The sequence below is a fragment of the Bubalus bubalis genome, chromosome 6, assembly GCF_019923935.1.
Source record: "Bubalus bubalis isolate 160015118507 breed Murrah chromosome 6, NDDB_SH_1, whole genome shotgun sequence".
NCBI lineage: Eukaryota > Metazoa > Chordata > Mammalia > Artiodactyla > Bovidae > Bubalus > Bubalus bubalis.
The window spans coordinates 113,368,707-113,374,706 of NC_059162.1; the positions used below are offsets into that span (position 1 = coordinate 113,368,707).

At 44.9% G+C, this 6,000-nt stretch overlaps 1 protein-coding gene across 1 annotated transcript in view; it reads left to right on the forward strand.

Annotated features, from left to right (window-relative positions):
• Window positions 1-5,784, forward strand: part of SPP2 (secreted phosphoprotein 2) — a 28,171-nt gene extending 22,387 nt beyond the window's left edge. Inside the window, exon 8 of the mRNA XM_006053727.3 lies at window positions 5,677-5,784. The gene's annotated coding sequence lies outside the window, so the exon portion shown is untranslated. The remainder of the gene's footprint in view (window positions 1-5,676) is intronic.
• The last annotated feature ends 216 nt before the right edge of the window (window positions 5,785-6,000 follow it).

Below are 6,000 nucleotides of genomic sequence, written 5' to 3' on the forward strand. Positions count from 1 at the left end.
TGACACCACCCTTATGGGAGAAAGTGAAGAGGAACTAAAGAGCCTCTTGATGAAAGTGAAAGTGGAGAGTGAAAAAGTTGGCTTAAAGCTCAACATTCAGAAAACGCAGATCATGGCATCTGGCCCCATCACATCATGGGAAATAGATGGGGAAACAATGGAAACAGTGAGAGACTTTATTTTCTTGGGTTCCAAAATCACTGCAGATGGTGACTGTAGCCATGAAATTAAAAGATGCTTACTCCTTAGAAGAAAAGCCATAGCTTGCTCATAAGCAACCTAGACAGCATATTAAGGAGCAGAGACATCACTTTGCCAACAAAAGTCTGCCTAGTCAAAGCTATGGTATTTCCAGTAGTCATGTATGGATGTGAGAGTTGAACTATAAAGAAAGCTGAGTGCCGAAGAATTGATGCTTTTGAAGTGTGGTGTTGGAAAAGACTGTAGAGTCCCTTGGACTGCAAGGATATCCAACCAATCCATTCAAAAGGAAATCAATCCTGAATGTTCATTGGAAGGACTGATGCTAAAGCTGAAGCTCCAATACTCTAGCCACCTGATGCAAAGAACTGACTCATTTGAAAAGACCCTGATGCTGGGAAAGATTGAAGGTGGAAGGAGAAGGGGACAACAGAGGAAGAGATGGTTGGATGGCATCACCAACTCGATGGACATGACTTTGAGTAATCTCCGGAAGTTGGTGGTGGACAGGGAAGCCTGGCGTGCTGCAGTCCATGGGTTCGCAAAGAGTAGTGAAAGGTTGTTGTTGAATCACGCGAAGACACCGGGATTCTTGGCCCCCGGAGGAGAAGAATTCAATCCGGGGCCAGAGACGAGGCTTGATTGCTCAGAGCTTTTGTGTAATAAAGTTTTATTAAAGTATAAAGGAGATAGAGAAAGCTTATGACATAGGCATCAGAAGGGGGCAGAAAGAGTACCCGCTTGCTAGTGTTAACAATGAGGTTATATAATCCAAAGAATGTCTGGAGGTTGTAAAGACCTCATCAGACCTACTCCCATGATTTACATTTTAAGATAACAGAATTAGCCAGAAGGTTTGATCCAGAAACTGTCCTTAGGCAGGATACATTATTGTTATATAATCCTAAGGAATGTGGAGAAAGAAAAAAAGTTTGTCCTTTCTTCCTCCTTGAGAATTCCAGACCCCTCTCTCCTTGGGGACCCCTAGACTCCCTATCAACCTGCCTAGGAAATGACTCTCTCAGTAGGACACGACTGAGCAACTGAACTGAACTGAACTGAAGTCCCCATGACAGGGCGCTGCAATTACCCATTTCTTCTCTGCTTCACCTGACTCCCCCAGGTCCCCCAAGGAAGGGATGAGATAACTTCTGTTGCCAGCATCTCCCAGGGCCCAACACAGAGCCGGGCACCCAGCAAGCAGCAGAAAGTACTTTTTTTTGTGTGTGTGTGTGGATGACAAAATCTTTCATTATGGATATTGAGCTTCTGTTATAAAAAAAGTCAGCTGAGCTTAGTGTGATTAATTTTTAACCACTGGAATTTGAAAGAGGTCAACTGACATTTTAACTAAAATCGAAGAGAAATTTACCAGCAAAGCTGTATAGGATGAAATGCGCAAATGGTAGATTTTTTTTTGAGTCTATGCGCACCCTAAAAATAACTAACTTCAGGCTGAGATCAGAAGAGTACTCATTACAAAGAAACAGACTCATCAGATTCCTTTTTTATAAACTTAAATCATATCATTTGCTTTACAAAACATTCTCAAGGGGAGAAAATACAATTCTCAATGGATTGACTGTTATTTATTAGTGATTATACTGGATGCATATATTTAATGATTATATTATATATTGTATTATACATATTATACAATATATATAATGATTATATTATATATATAATGACTAATAATGATTATACTGGATGTATATATATGTGTGTGTGTGTGCGCTCAGTTACATCCAGTTCTTTGAACGACCCCATGGACTGCAGTCCACCAGGCTCTTCTGTCCATGGGATTCTCCGGGCAAGAATACTGGAGAGGGTTGACATTTTCTACTCCTGGGGATCTTCCCAACCCAGGGATCACACCCGGGTCTCTTACATCTCCTGCACTAACAGGCAGATTGTTCACCGCTGTGCCACCTGGGAGCCGTACATGTAATGATTTGATTTCTGTAAAGAAATTGATCACTTAAGAAATGTCTCTTTAAAGGCAATACACACCAAAGGGCAAATGCTGCTGTCCTGGCCTGGACATTGACCTTGCCTATCCTCCCAGTTATAACCCTGCACTCCCATGACCCTCAGCAGGGCAGGATCCCTACAGTCCTAAGATAAGGCCTTCCTAGGGGGCCCAAAGAGGAGGCCAGTCCACCGTGTCTGGAGTCTGGTTCCAAGCTTTCTCTGCCGCTTTAGGAGGGGTGAGGATGATGCACTCCTTCAACTCCTCGGGCTCAGTTTTTCAAACATTTACGATTATTATTTTTACTTTTATCCCTGCTAGACCATGAGCTCCTTGAGGATGTGTTACCTTGTTATCCTTATTATTCTAGTTTAGTAACAAGAGAATATGATTAATAATATGCCTGTACTGTTATTAATAACAATATCCTATGTCTAGTTTCTAATGCTAAAAATAATGTCTGTAATACAATGAGTTCCCTCAGGTTGAAAGAAAGGAATGAACCAATGCAGGATCAAATACAGTACTCTTTTCAAATCGTGAATGATATGCTTCCGGTGGGGAAAGGGCTCCAGAGGCAGAGCCTTTGGTTCATCTAGAATCAGAATCCTCGGAGCCTGGCTTAGTTTCTGGAACAAATGAGGAGCTGAGGAAATATTTTTGTAATTTATTAACCACTGTTTTGGGATTCTTTCAGACTGCTAGAAGATTTATTTAATATGTAGGAGTGGGTAGTGAAAGAGAGTATTTCAACAAAGAGGTCTGAGATTCTTTTTCTTATCTGCTACTTTGAAATAGGAATCGGGGAAAGCAGGTCCCAGCTCTCATGTTGAAAGGAATTTCTTTGAGAGGCTCACACTGTCTTGATCTCCATAGCTGGCCTAGTTCTGACTTCTGCATGAGGCAATGGTCCAAAGTCTACAAACCATACTGCCTGTACCCAAACCATGGTCACGTGAGCAATGAGCATTTCTTAAGGTTGCAGTGTGGATTAGCATGGAATTCCTCCCCTATGGCTTCCTTGGTAGCTCAGAGGTAAAAGAATCCTCCTGCAATGCAGGAGTCCTGGGTTCAATCCCGGGGTCAGGAATATTCCCTGGAGGAGGAAATGGCAACCCACTCCAGTATCCTTGCCTGGGAAATCCTGTGGGCAGAGGAGCCTGGTGGGCTACAATTTGTGAGAGTGTAGAGATGGACATGACTAAGCGACTAACCCACCACCACCACCACCACCTATCCTATATGGCCAAGAGCAGCAGAGGAGGCAGTTATTGGTGGGATCTTTTGTCAGTAACTGGTAAGAAGGAATCAGCCTCCTGACTTTTGTCCAACAAATATTCACCAAATGCCCGCTTTGTGCCTGGCCCTACACCAACGATCAGAACTCTCAAGGTGCCTGGGTCTGTGTTTTGTTTGTACGTTTCCACCTACGCTGCCTTATTTAAATCCTGCAACTGTCCACGTGAAGCATCATCATTATTACCTACATTTTGCAGATGACAAAACTGAGGCCTTGGAGGCCCCTCCTCTCAGAGCTGGTGCTGAATTGAGATTTAGTTCCCGATGTCTGTCTGTCTGTCTGTCTCCAAAGTGCCTCCTTTTCTTCCTGCGATACTCGAACTCGTGTCAATATCTCCACACTTAGAAAAGAGCATGAAGGAGCAGAACCTCAAGGATCATTTGTTTAGGAAATATTTGTGATGCGCTGGGTGAAGCACATATGGAGGGCGACCCAAAAACCTGAGCCACCACGGTGAGCCTGCTGAGTGATTTCAATGTTCAGGAGTCAGGCTTACTAGTCATAACCTCTTGTTATGATCTTCCAAGATAGCCTGCCCATCGGGAGAGACAGACTCCCATATAAGATAGAAGAGCCGAGTCAATCTGGAGGCGGAAAACTAGATTTCCTCACCCTCTGCTGTGACACGTCCCCTGCACGTGCTTGCTGACTGCCCCACCAAGCACAGTGTGTTCCCACTACTTGCAGTAGCGATGTGCTACAAAGATGCTGCAGAAGTGGCATCAGTGAACACTGAACCATCTGATTTCTCCTGTGGGAAATACAGGGTTAAGTTCCTATGAGCCTTGGGTCACATTTTGTCCAGTTATCTGTATGCATCCTTCATGTGTGTTTCTGTTGAAAGGTGTCTTATTTAATACATATGGTTGATTTCTTAGTATGGGACTCACAGCCATGGGACTGTTACTCCTGCCTGAAGGAAGCTTATCTCATGGATGTACATTTCCCACCGGGCACAGCACGGTCTTCTCATGCTCAGGGCGCTGGACAGCACTTGAGGACTATATGTGGGGGCCATTTTAAATGGCAAAATCGCCAACAAAAATCATAGAAAAACAGAAGACATGGCACCAAATCGACCCAAGAAGACACTCGTTTACAGCATGAGAGCCAAACCTGGGCAAACGGCCTTGTACGAGCTCACTTGGGAATGGGTGCAGTTTTTCTTACTCTGAACATTCTAGAATGACTAAAAAAGTGGCCCAGAAGGTAAAGAATCTACCTGCAATTCAGGAGACCTGGGTTAGATCCCTGGGTCAGAAAGATCCCCTGGAGAAGGTAGTGGTTACCCACTCCAGAATCCTTGCCTGGAGAATCCCATGGACAAAGGAGCCTGGTGGGCTACAGTCCATGGGCTCGCAAAGAGTCAGACACGACTGAGAAACTAACACTTTGACTTTCACTTTACAAGTAAATACCAGCCAGGAGACAAATCTCTGTGAGTACAGTGGGCTCCCCACCCCAGTTTATCCCTAGTTTCTCTGTAATCTCCCTTGTTCCTTCCCACCTGGTGTCTGCACCTGCTGTCCCCAGCACCTCTCTCAGGCATTGGCTCTGTATCCACCCTTTGGCTCCATCTGGCCGTTGTCCATCCATTTCCTGCTGAGCCTTGTAGCTGAATTTCATGCTGACGAGCACTCCCTTCTTCCCTGAAATCCTCTGGCTCCTGAGACGTGGCCTCCTTGGCCCTCCTCTCGGCCACAACCCTCAGTGGATACTCAGTGCATACATGTTTATCGAATGGATGAATGGCAGATGAATGAATGAATATCCCGCCTCAGATGACCCAGGTCCTCACATGGCCACGGCTTCAGCCAGTCTCCTCCTTACCTGACTTGACTGGTTCCCTCCCTCTCTCATCACCAGCACCTCCTTAGTTCAGACTGAGTCCAGGATCTGATTGCAGCCTTTCCTCGGGGACCTTCCCTCTCTGAGACTTGACCTTCCTTTATGGGACTGCATTTCTGTTGCATAGACTCCATGATCTCGTCTTCTCCCAGCAGGTGTCTTTCATGCCACACCCCTCCTCTTTTTTTTTTTTTGTTCAGGGAACTGGCTACTTTGCATAGTTTCTCTAGTGTCTGGTCCATCTTGGATCCCTTTTCAAACAGCGCCCAGGAATGCTGGGTCCTGTGCCTCCATAGTAAGAGTGTGAAATATGTGCCACAGGGTCTAACCCTCCTCTTCTTGTCTCTTTTAACAGCAAAATGCACGGGAAGGAATAGAAGTTCCAATGAAGAAAGATACCTTATGAATTGTGTAATTTTCTTTTGATCAATTTCAGTCCCTAATAAATGGCTTACTTTTCCTCTTTCATTGCTTTTTTTCCCCCCAAGTAACTGTCATGTATTTGCTTCCCTGGCAGCTCAGATGGTAAAGACTGCCTGCAATGTGAGAGAACTGGGTTTGATCCCTGGGTTGGGAAGACCCGTGGAGAAGGGAATGGCAAACCACTCCAGTATTCTTGCCTGCCTGGAGAATCCCAAGGACAAATGAGCCTGGTGAGCTACAGTTCATGGGGTCACAA